Source organism: Solanum tuberosum, unplaced genomic scaffold (genome assembly GCF_000226075.1).
Source record: "Solanum tuberosum cultivar DM 1-3 516 R44 unplaced genomic scaffold, SolTub_3.0 scf00006, whole genome shotgun sequence".
Lineage (NCBI taxonomy): Eukaryota > Viridiplantae > Streptophyta > Magnoliopsida > Solanales > Solanaceae > Solanum > Solanum tuberosum.
Window position 1 is genome coordinate 2,989,137 of NW_006238932.1, and position 13,447 is coordinate 3,002,583.

Genomic DNA, 13,447 nt, shown 5'->3' on the forward strand with positions numbered 1-13,447 from the left:
ATAAAAAAAAAAAATATTTTGCCCCCCCCCCCCCCCCCCACCGATTGATTACATTTTTGGTAAGTGCTCACAAGAGTTTTGTTGGTTTGAGAAACACAATGCTTACAAGTTATGTTGTTGGGATGTTTTTGTTCGTATTTTATTGTTTAATATTGTGTGTTAACTGAATTGGAGTTTTGGATGCTATTGTGGGCACAAATTGTGTGAAAATTACACCTGAAAAGGCTTTCCACACATGTTTGATGAAATGCCCCAACAAGAACTTTGATTTTTAGAAATGATGAATCCGGGAACGTGCCATCTAAAGAACAAATGTGGAGGAACATGACCCTAGATTCTTCGCAAACATTTCCAACTGAATGCAAACATTGAGTTTTGAATTTTTTTAGCCGCGAACACAACACTCATCCACAAATGTGGAGAAGACAGTGATTGCAAGGCTAAAACAATATCTTCGTAAAGCTTAGCTCGGGAAATCTTTGGTTAATTTCTTTGGTTTAAATTCTTCCTAACACTTTTTTTAAGTGTCCTCAAGAACTTTCAACATGTTGGCTTCATTTTTAGGTCTTTGGTGCCAAAATGGCTTCCAAACAAAACCAAATGATCAAGATATAATTCTGTAAATTTTGCAAAAGGATTACTTTAATGATATCGGTTCCTATCGGTAAAATGTGTGAAAGATCGGTGGTGAAGCAAAAAGTCATTTGCCTAGAAAACTCGAGGATGGGATGTCATACTTCTATGGCTGGCTATTAACGAGCAAATGGATATACTTAACCGATGAGCCTATCAAGGCCAATCATACTCTAGTGACAGAGATTTATGCCAATGCGATAGAGACTGAATTTGCTGAAGAGGTGGTGTCCACAGTCTGAGATGTTCAAGTCCACTTTAGCCCAACTATCATAAATGCCTTATATGGACTCTCAGATGTTGATAATGAGAGGTTCAGAAACAAGTACAATTATTTGGGAAACAAGTGGCTTATCGACAAACTTTAAGATGATGAGCCTAATGAATGGTTTACATCGCATAGGGGATTGATTCTCATGATTTCCCAACTAAGGTAAAATCTTGGCTATCTATCATATGTGCTCGGATTGTTCCATCCAGCCATAAAACTTTGGTGATGTTGGATAGGGTTGTTCTTATTGCTGCTATTATGGATGGTATGGAGGTAGATGTTGGGATGTTGATCATGGACTAGATTTTAGAGTTGGCTCAGGGGAGAGCTACGAGTATCCTATCCCATCTCTAATCACTAGGTTGTGCTATGTTGCTAGGCTGGTAAAACACCCCACAGACTAGGAGAAAAAACAAGGCAAACAGATTCATCTCTTGAAAAAGAAGGGTGGATAGGGAAATTAGAATAAAAACAGAAAGGTTGATGTGGCAGACCTTAGTTTTGCTAGTTCACTAACACTACGTTTAAATTTGTTACTTCTACTTCGCCAGGGACATTTCAGTATGCATGAGCTACTATAAGGCACCTCTCTTCCCATATTAATGAGGTTAATAAATGATGAATGGAATTTCTTTTGGATCATCTGGACCCCCACCATAGAGGGTGTTCCTCCACCTACTATTGCTTGTATAGCTATTGCTCATAAGGTGATATCTGACCGCCTTGCACATTTTAGTTGGAGGTAGGGTAAGATCAAGCAAGGGTAGAGGACATTCCGAGAGCATCAGTGACCAAAAAGAAATATCCTAAGAAAGATTATGGGAAACCTTAGGAGCTAATGTGGTAGAAATGTTATAGTTTAGGGAGTCCCCTCGTATCATCTTTTCATAATCCTATTTTCAGTTGAGGGTGTCACTCTTGTAGTCATTTTATTGATTGTCTCCGTGTATTGCGGTTGTGACCTAGATGAGTTTACTTTTCTTTCTTTGTTATGGATTGTTGTGCTCTTTTAGGGATTTGATATTGTGAATGCATTCAATTGATATTGTGGATGCTTTCAATTGATATTCTGTTGGATTGGCCAATTTTTGCTTTTCATTTGTAGGTTGTAGGTTTTTTTTTTGATAATATGATATAAATTGACGATGCCTGATAATGGATAGAGTGGGGACTTTCTAAAAGGTAAATCATTGATTGCTTTTGAGTTGTTGATTGGTGTCGATCGTGGCGAAGCCTTAGTAGTCAATCCCGAATAGATGCATGAGGTTTCCCTATGATGGATTGTTTGACAGTTTTCTTAAGGGAAAACGTTTTCTTTTTGGGAGGTTGTGAATTAATTGATACTAAGAACATACCCCTCAGATTTTTAAAGTTGAGCATGTTGTGAATGATTTTGTGACAACTCTTATAAAGTTTTTGTTGCTTTTGATTCGTTAGTGGTTTAAATTTTTAATACGACTTTTATTTTGAAAAGGAAATAATATTTTGAACCATCTTAATTTATTTTCATGCCATGTGTGGTGAGTTGTTAAATAATGTCTTCAGTTCGCTTATGTTACCTAGAACTTGCCCGTTGGTCTTGAAATGTTGACCTTGATTTAGTTTTGTTGGAGAAATGATCTTAGATTTTAATTGTGAATGTTCATAAAGTCCACTTGGCCTAAAACTCCCACCTTTGAACTAAATATATCTTTAGTTGTCCCCCTTTGAGCCTAATCCATTTTATTGTCAACCACATTACCAATGTTATCATTTTTCAAAAAGTAACCCTCATTTGAACCCTTCCCTATTTGAACTTGAGATTTGTGATAGTTGAGGTTGTAAGCCTAAGTTGGGGGTGTTATGAGAAATTTATAAATGAAATTTTTATCACATTAGATCTTGATATAAAAAAGAAGAGATTGAAAAATGGAGGAAAAGGTGTTAAAGAAAGAAAAGTCTTCAAAAAGAAGAAAAAAAAAGTGAAAAAAATGAGACTTGAATCCTCCAAAGGTTGAAAATTGTTGCATGTGGGGCATCTAGACTGGTAATAAGAAAGGAAAAATGAAAAATATTCTAAAATGTGCATGGGTTTGAAAAGTGAAGAAAAGTGGAAAAGTTGGTGAATGGTGAGTTGTTGTGTAGTGTTTAAGAAAAGTTTAGTCAGTTGTACCTAAATGATATCCTAGATTTCCCCAAGCCTACATTTCAAGCATAATACAGTCCTTTTAGATCTCTAATAAGATGAAGTTAAGTCAAGGATGATTCAAAATATGGGCAACCATATGGTGTAGCATTTGTGTTCATGAGATATTTTATTGTGAGTGTTTGTACTTTTGTATCATTTCTTGTAGATACTTTTTGTGAATTTTGGGATATTGTTTTCCTTGTGAGTGCATATAAGTTGATAAGGTTGTTATTTTGAAAATTCTTAATTGATTAAAGTGAGCATGTAAAGGATCTAATGAGTTGAGTCGCTTCTTGAGGTTGAGTTGCTCTTACTAAATGATTCTTGGTTCTTGAAAATTTGCCATGAGAATGAGGAGATTTATTTTGTGAATATTTTGTATGTGGACTAATTGTTATTACCAAACAAATCAATTACCTTTGTGCTTATTTCTAAAGCGTTAAATTGATTTGTGGTGTGTGTAGAATATTTTTTTTTACTTGAAGACAAGCAAAGTTTTTTTAAGTTTGGAGTATTGATGACTGGTGGATTTCAACTCATTTGAGCCTCTTTTCTTAATAGTTTTAGCTTGCTTTAAGTCATAATAGGTTCTTTTAATGTTGTTTCCTTCATATTTTAAGGAAAATGGAGTGGAGAGTTGATTTGGAAGTCATTTGAATAAACCAAGTGAACTTGAGGAGAAAAAAAGGTCAAGGGCTGAAAATTACAAAATTTGGCAGAGAAAAGACCTTTCGCGAAAGCAGTCAGACAACCAACTAATGTGGAGTCCGGGTCAACAGAGGAATGCAAACGTGCCCAAATGACCATGAACATGGAATCCTACTCAACGGAGGACCGAAAAAGTGCCCAAAGAAGCAAGGATGCGTCAGTTAGGTCAGCTCAAATCTGTGAACACTGACAAATCTCCAAAAATCTGGAGAGTCAAATTTCAGGCAACTGGGCAGAATGGAAATTTAACCAAATTTAATCCGAAAACCCTTTTAACACTCACGAGCACTCATTTTTCGGAGGAGGAAAGATAGAATAGAGAGTAGTTCATCTTTATAGCTTTGTTTTGAGAAAAAAACCGTGAGGTATTGTTAATTTAGGTTGAGACTTTGAAGGCAAGTGTCATCACAATTCACATTTGGGTTTGAAGATTGTGTGCTTAATAGTAAAATATCTTGTTCCCTTATTCTTTCCTTGATTTACGATGTTATAATTGTGGGTGTAATTGTGTATATGAAATTGGTGTTTTCTGCTAGAAATAGACAATTCATTTGGGTATTTGATTTTTCATTCTATTGCTTTTGTTATTTCTTATTACAATGCATTAATTCATGGAATGTATTTAATCTAATATTCATGATTTAATCTATTATTTTAAAGTATACTCTTGAATCTAGCTTCCGATCTTTGTGGGTTCCTCGAAAAAGAATTTGTGAAGTGGAGAATAAGGTTAATAATCATATTTCAACTTTGAGTCCTAAATTTGAAACCCAAAGGAGAAGATTTGGGTCTAATTTTTTTAATATTAATTATTCTAGAAATAGGAGTTTAGATTAAGGTATTGGATTAATTTGTTGTTAAACATGATTGAGATCAAAAGGAGATTTTGTAATATAACACTTGGAGACCTAAAGGAGATTGGTGTTGATTGATGAGGATCTAGCCTATCTATTATTTATTAAGCATGTGATGAAGTTCAATGAATCCTAGAATGAGTGTTGATTCCAGATTTCTCCATCCCCATTATTCCCTTGCTTGATAGTGGCTTTACCAAAATCCTTCGTTTAATTACCAAAATCGCTCTTAATTTGATAATCTTGTATTTTGGATGTTTAGGTTCAAACTTGTATCTATTTTTCCTTTGTCTTATTGATTGTCGATAAACTGTTCCTTGTGGGATTCCACCCTGACTCTCTTGTTAGATTTTTATTGCTAATGACAACTTATTCTCTTACTTTTTATGATGGTAAATTGGGCGTTATCAAGCAGACTAATGCAAGAGTTGATCTCTGATACTCTATGGTATAAACCTAGCTAGGAACACCTCAAAAAACTCACCCCACAATAGTAAAGGCACGCCAACTTATTTCACTCTATAAATATGTGCCACAACTGTTTGGCTGGTCTATCAAGCTGGTACACGATACAGTTGACTAATATCGGATCTACTAAAACAAAGGTGTACAACCTCTCATGATAATTAGTTAAAAACTCTTAGGCATCCTTCCTTATAGCCCCCTAAAAATATAGAGGATATATCTTAAGAATACTATGAGCATCTTCTGCTAATCCAATGTCATATATTGTGTTGTAGAAACTAGTTGGGCGGTGATGGGTTCCGGTGAAAACTCAATATGGGTAGCCACTGATGCAGGCTTATCCAGCGGTACTGGCATAGGCAGAACTAGGTCTTGATGCATGTCCCCTAGTAAGGAAAATAGTTGATCAATATCCACCTATAGAGCTGGAGCCATGGGTTGACTGGGTTATGGCTGGGTTGGTCACCACGCCAATGGCTAGAGGAATATGAGTTGCTTGAGGCTCCACCGCTAGCTTCTCAATAACATCTACCTTGGTCCTATTCTAGTATTGCAGCTCTCGCCAACCTTAAAGTTATCCTTTTCTCCCAATTAGTAATCTACCTATGGGACTGATGTATCACCCCCAATCGCTAAACCACACGTGCAACTAATCCTATGAAAAAGTGAAAAAAGTAAGATTCCATAAACCAATTAAGACATCCGAATGCACCATAGCGAATCAAAAGAAAGAATCTTCCGAAAGATGTCCTATAGCCTTCCAAAGATAGGATACATATGTCTCTGCACCGATCCACATGACTACCAGACATTAGCTTTGTACAAGAAACACTAGTGAACTTAGAGTTCTGATATGAACTTTGTCACAACCCAAAACCTCAAAGCATGATGGAACCTATAATCACTCACTAGTAGGTAAGAAAACATATATTTTCGAATGATATGTAACATGCATATTGGGTAGAAACAATAATCAACAAGAGATTGTAAAGAAAACAATAATATAACAAAAGCCAAAAATAGATCCAGTCTCACAGCCTAGTCATGCAAGTACTAAGCTACTAAAAGAGAATACAAGTCCCAAAAGGCACCAAAGAGTAGAGACTTTTCTTGAATACAAAAGACTAGGCAGAAACTATATACTGAAGGAGATAGGTTGAACTAGGATCCCATCATCCCACCCTTAAACTCTAAAGATATCTAAAGATAGCCCGAATCAACAGTGTTGGTTGGTACTAGAATCTACATCAAGAAAATAGATGTAGTGTATAACTTGAGAGTCAAAACAATGAGTACCTTGTTGGCATTATAGGCTGACTAAGCTTGGAAAGAAAAGTCAATATGAAAACTGAGAAAGTAAAAATAACTAGAGGTCACAAGAATGAAATTTTAATAAAAACCTAATTATAAAGCACACAAATATAGAAAAGGACAAACGAAAGAGTAAATAGAAAACCATAACCTAACTAACCCCCTATAAGCTAAAAGGTAAAATCCTGAATAATCAAAAGTAAACCCGATGAGTACACATAAGAGATAAGGAAACCACTAGCTAAGTTTAAGATATATCCCAGAATTGTAACGACCATCTACAAACTTGAGCCACAGTAAAGGCAACCCAAAGAACTCAATAGAATCTCTAAGTCAGGGTTCGAACCCCACTTATATCTTCCACTAAACCCTTCTTCCCTCATTTCAAAATCTGAAATTTTTTATTTTGAAAAGTTCTTGGGTTCAAGATTGAAGAAAACCACCATTGAAGATCTTTCTTTTCTTCCTTTCGTCTCCAAATTTTGTATTTTTCTCTACTTACTTGATATTAAGTTTGATATTGTGAATGTGGTAAAAATTTTATTCTTTCGTTGAGATTTCTTCAAAACCAACTTTACTAAACTTGAAGATTTGTGTTAGAAATAGAGTTTTAGTTCTTAAAAAAGCTAGATCTGAAGAAAATAATTTTTAATGTGAAGTTTAGCATGAAAATATTACCCTATTTAACTGAAAATCCGAGTTTTGGGGTGAAGTCTCAGTAACATAAATTTTCCCAAATTGTGAAGATGAACCCCTATTCTAGTTAGGGTTTCTTCCTACATTGTGGGTGTTGTTGTATGTTGAATTAACGAGTGGATAGTGGTTGTTTATGATTGTATATGATGTATTTAATTTTTTTTAGTATGATTATACATATATTCTTGATTAATCTAAGATTCTAAGGTAAACTAATATAGTTTGGTTTTATGCCATGAAAGAGGATATTGAGGGATTAGATGTGACCTTCTAAGATTGATGAATTACTTTATGAATTACTTGAGAATAGAACACCTAAATATGAATTATTTAAAAATTAAATCTTGTTGATATGAGTTGATTAGATTAGGTCTTATATGATGGATCATAAGTTAGTAGTGTTGAGATTGAAGTTACATGATGATATATGACTATAATTCGTTAAGAGAAGCATGTGGTTAGATTATCTTGAGAATTAGGCATATATTATGACCATGTGAGGTGTTGCTTGACAGTAAAGCTCGTAGTTTGAAGGTGATTTCTAGGGATTTGAGGGTAAAATCTAATATGAATGAACTAGGAATGTTAAGGCTTTAAGAATGAAGCTAAAATGCATGTTGAATTTCATATTGTATTATTGTGGAAAGACTTCACCAACATGACCTATGTTATGAGTATATGGGATCATGCATGTAATGATTTGATTACTTGAATTGTGATTATATCCATATCTAATGTAGTCATTCTAGATGTGTTGATTTCATATGAGCTTTGATCATTGAAAGGTCAATATATGATATTATGCATGTTTTATGAAGGTTATGTACATGCTTTATGAACACTTTGATAGTAAAGTGATTATGACTATGATGATCTTGTCTGTGTTGTTAAAAGGACATTCTCATTTACACACCTATGTATGATTATGATGATGTTTTTGTGGTGATTTAAAGGCCATTCTCATGAACGCACAATGAACATAATGTGAACGGTTTTCTCACAAATATGATGATTCTAAGGTTAAAAGGCCATTCTCACCTATTGAATCTATGAGTTATCTTATGAAATATGTTGGATTGAGTGTCAAGGCATCCTTCCATGAATATGAATCAAGTTATGACTTAATATGTATTCCGTGTGAATTATTCTTAGCACCGAGTGGATATTGAACATGTGATTGAAGCTCCCCCGCTAGAAAGGGCGGGTTTCTAGAAAGTATCTCTTGAGATGGAAGCTCCCCAGCTAGAAAGGGTGGGTTTCTAGTAGTAATCTCCTTATCCCATAAACTTTGTTCCCTAGTAGGTTATTTAGCTATTGGATCAACCTAGAGCTAATATGATTATGGTCTTACCTTAGGCAAGTAGGACAACCCTTTTCGGTATGGGTAACACCGGATTCCATGATAAGCTCACATGGTTTATGTCGGTTAAGGCTAATTCCCAAAAAGTCACGTCAAGTATGAAATATGGCTACTCAAGAAGGTTTACTTAGTCTAGGTGAGAGTATGTGATCTTAATCATGCATTGCACAAGTATTCTTTGAGGGTAGTTGTGGTATGTTACTTTGAAATTATCATGATCTATGTAATGATCGTGCTTATGATCTATGTTTATGATGCATGCTTAGTTGGATTGTAGCTAGAAAGGCCTTTACAATGCATGGGTGAATAAAGGTGAGTATTCCCTTGTCTTTAATAAGTAAGTTAAGGATGAGATCAAAAGATGATAAGTATGAACGAGAATCTAAAGTGACTTGCTTAACATGGGTGGGATTATGGGGTCTTATCCATGTATTGCACAAGCTTGCCTTGAGGTGACTTATGGAGTGTTTCTTTGATATTATGTTGTTCTAAATGCATTAATTATGCCTATGACTATGATGCTACCTATTATACTCACAAGTTATGATTATTGTCCATTATGCTTATATCCTATGTCTTATGATGATGTCTCTTATGCTTATGACTTATGTTATTGTCTTTTATGATTATTGTATATTCTTATGTTGACTATGCCTCTTATATGCTTATGTTGATGATTTATTCTAGACATCATATTTAGTATATTATTGTAATAATGCATACTTTTGCCTACATGCTTATCATATGTACAGTTTGACGATATTGGCTTACATCCTCGTGGCTAGGTTCATAGTAGATCAAGAAAATAAAATTTGGTGAGTCCTCATAGCATCGAGGACTTGATCACCCATTTATTTAATATCTTTCTTTTATGTAAGAAGTTTCATACGAGCTATGTCCTGATGTTGGCGTAATCAAGACACAACTTCCAATGCAAGTGTCTACAATCGTACAATAGTAAAGTAACCCAACCAAGGGTTGGGGTCGAGTCCCAAGGGAGTGGGCTTGAGATTTAATAGAAAAATAAAATTAAGTTCTAATTAGTCATACCTAAAGAAATTATTGAATGTAAACATGTTAAATCTAAGGGGTGACGCAAGCGTCAATTATCAATGGGGGTCTGTGACAAATAACCAAAAACAGCAAAAATGCAAAGAGTACTAATCAAGGAAACGGGATTCTTTGGATGTGATATGAATATGGGATAAACTAAACTATTGGGTACATGCTTTTGATAATAAATCCGCTGAATATTTGTTACTAGGTTAGAATATAGTAGGGGTAAATTCTCTCTCGAGCAACTTACCCTGAATCAAATGGGTTCCTCTCGGACACCCAGTTGCCGCATGAAGAACAGCCTCCGCCATACCACTCACTCTCTCGAGCTGAGTGTGTGGGAGAAGTACTAGGGTTCACTCTCTCGAGCTAAACCTCATGTCGACCCACTCCTACCGGCCTTTAATTTAGTAGTATTAGTTTTACAACCTCTCTCTCGAGCAATCCAAAAACACAAAGGTGAAATCGTATTTGAAACTACTATTTCATTAAGTTCCACCAAAACTACTAAACGAAATCACATTTACACAACAAATAAACCATCAACAAGCAAGATCCAACAGATAATCTAACCCATATTCACAAAATCACACCCCAAGAATTGAGGTTTTAGCTAGACATGTAAAAGAGGTAGAAATTTATACCAAAAATGAGTTGCATTCAAATGGGTATGAAGATTTAAGTCTCAAAACAAGCAAAGAATAAAGAATCCACAAGACCCAAGTTCAAATTCTTGGAGTTGAAACCCTTTGAATCTTCAAGTTCTTCAAAAACCCTCTCCAAACTTAGAACTCAGAAGTCTATGTTAAAAATTCTATATTAAAGATCTGATATTAAGCTACAAATCTCTACGAGTATTTGCAATTTTCAAAAATCTGTGCTGCAGCGGATCATTCGGCGTCATTAGTAGAGATCGCCGATCAACTCGGTGATCTGCCCTTTGGTAGGTTTCATCGCCGTCCTGCGTTAACCTTCAGCATCATCGTGTTTTGGATCATTGGGTGACATAGTACAGCTTTGCGGAACTTCTCTGCGATATGCAGCCTGCTAATTTTCACCGCTGATTTGATCCGTTCTTTCAAGGCTCAACACACTGGAACAAAAGGCGAGGCTAAGACCTTTTGGAGACACGCCGAATGGGTTTGGTGATTCTCAGATCTTCATTTCTTCATTCTTTCAACTGTTTTTGTTCCTTTTTGCTAAGTAGTGTCCATGCTTTCCCTCAAACCCCAAATACCTAAAACTTAAGGATTTTCATTATAGCCCTAAATAAGTCCAATTTGTGGACTTATCAACACCTCCAACTTAAACTTTTGTTTCTCCTCAAGCAAAACTCAAGTTCAGCAGTTCAAAATGGATGTCTCAAACTGTGCTACACAAGATTCAATCATGAATGCACACAACAACACTCAATTTACTTATGCAAAGATCAAATGTGCACTCAAAGATTCAATGTTGTGACTCACCACTATCAAAGAATCTTGTGTTCACAATACTTGCTTCAAATGAAAGTTCAAGCTCAACTATAGTGTTCAAATGCCCTCACACAAAGAATGATTCCATTTTCACACGCAATGAGTTAATCATTTAAAAGTTCCGGAATCAAATGCAATGCTCACTCTCAGAAGGAAGAACACAATGCATACTTTCACCTACAGGTTTGCCCGTATTTTCCGATTAACTATAGGTTTGCCCTTATTTTCCAATTGACTTTCGATTCGGCTTACTAAGGCTTGTAATGGGGTTGAGTGAAAAGGTATGGTCATTTAGGCTCAGTGACTTTTATCCTCATGGAATGTGGTGCTCACAACACTTCCTTTCCTTTTCCTTCATCATTTTCTTTAGTGCTCATAAGTCATCCTACTATTCACTCTCCATGGATTGTTTGGAAACCCCATTTCTTTAGTACTTTATTCCACAACTTTGTTTTTCATTCATTTTCTTTTTCTGTCTCTTTTCTCTTTGTATTTTATTTTATTTTATATGGAGGATATTCTCCTCCATGGATTGCTTGAAATCCAATTCCCTTCATACTTTATTCCACATTTCATTATTATTTTTTTTGAATTGTATTGAAGGAGTTACTTTCCTTGCACTTCTTGACTTGCCCTTATCTTTTCACCACACCCCCAACTTAGGCTTTTGGCCAAAGTTGGCTATTCAACTAAACCACAACTTCATGAGGATTATGTGTAATGGATAAAGAAAGGTCATTGTTTTCATCAAGTTTCTTTCAAAGAAAGGTAAGGCTCAAGGGGTGTTCAAAAGAGGTTCACACACTCACAAGGTAAGTCACAAAAGTGGTATATTTCAAATTACCTCACATTCATAGAAGTTGCCTAAGATCATATCAAGAGATAGGATCACTTTCGCTAGTCGCACATTCATGTTCTTTCGATTGAGAGCACTATTCAAGTCATCATTATTGATCGGAACTGAGACTTAAATTTTTCAAAAGAACAGCTACATTCGACACACTAGAGGTGGAAAATATTTCTGGACGGGTCAAAATCATTTTGCAATTTAAAACACGAAGCAACAAGCTCAAACTTTCCACGAAAGCAGTGTAAACATAATTTAAATAGAACAACCCAAATATATACATAAAACACGAGTCCCAAATAGCTCACAAAAGGTGAGCCTCACCCCACCACAGATAAAAAGTATTTGTCCTCAAATGCAAATGAAAGTATCCAAAAGTAAAAATAGAGAAAGAAAGAGATGGAGGTAAAAAGGGATCCTGTCTACGCAGTCGCTCCATCTGTCGGGGCCTCAGTGCCCGGAGTGACCTCAGAAGGACCAGCTCCACTTAATCCAGCAGCAATTGCAATTTCCAAGGAAGCCTGCACAACAGCATCCATCATAATTGCTTCATTCTCGATGAGGTTTTCATCTGCAGCTTCCTCAGTCTCCTAAATATATCTTCATCAGTCTCTGCTTCTGACTCAGGATCGGTTGTCTGCCCCATTCCATCCCCTTGTACAGTGGTGGTCTAAGGCATCTCAGCCACTGTTCCAAAGTTCATGGATATATCAGTTGACTTCAAGTAGTCCACATCTTTTCTAAGCTCAGAAATGGCAGCTTTTAAAGTCGTCACCTCTTCTGTGGCACCTTGATCGCGCTCACACATCACTATCCTGGTTGTTAGGGCATCAATGGTAGTGCTCAGTGGTGTCACAACATCATCGAGGGCAGCCTGAATCATGCCTGAAATGAAGATTTCTAGGTTGGCAGCCCAAAAATCAACAGATTGAGCAAGTTGTCCAATCTGGATAAAAGATGCCTGAGTGATTGGAGCACGGGAAACAACAGCAACTGTAGGTCTGGGCGGTAGCACAACAGCAGAAGAACCTGGAGTGTCAGTAAGAGTAGCAGTGGTAATAGATATACCTGAAGGCCCAGGGGTCGGAGTAGGCAAAAATGTCTCTACAGGTGTGGATCCAATGGCAGCAACGTCTTTCTGCTTCTTCTCTGCCTGATCCTTAAGATACTCGGCTTAGATCCTCTGGAAATCAGTAGAGGATGTGGGAATCACTTCCATATCCTTCTTGGTATCTCTATGTACTTGAGCTCGTCTGCACAACTCTGTGATCAACAACGAGAAAGGTACAGAGGTCTTGCTATGCATTGCACGCATATGGTTATCTGAAGAAATGATCATCCCCAGATTTATTCTAGTTTTCTCCATGATACACCCCAGATAAGCTGCCTTAGCAAGGCGAAGGACCGACTCATTTTGGGATGGCATAATTGTGTTGCTGATAAACCCGAACCAGTATCTTGTATCTACGTTCAGATCTCTCTCTTCGATTGGAGCTCCTTCTTCTAATCACTTCGGTTCATCATCTGAGATTAGTAGGGCTAACCACTTTTTCATCATATCCAGCTTCCCTGTACTGATCAAGTGCTGGCAGTGATCATTAATC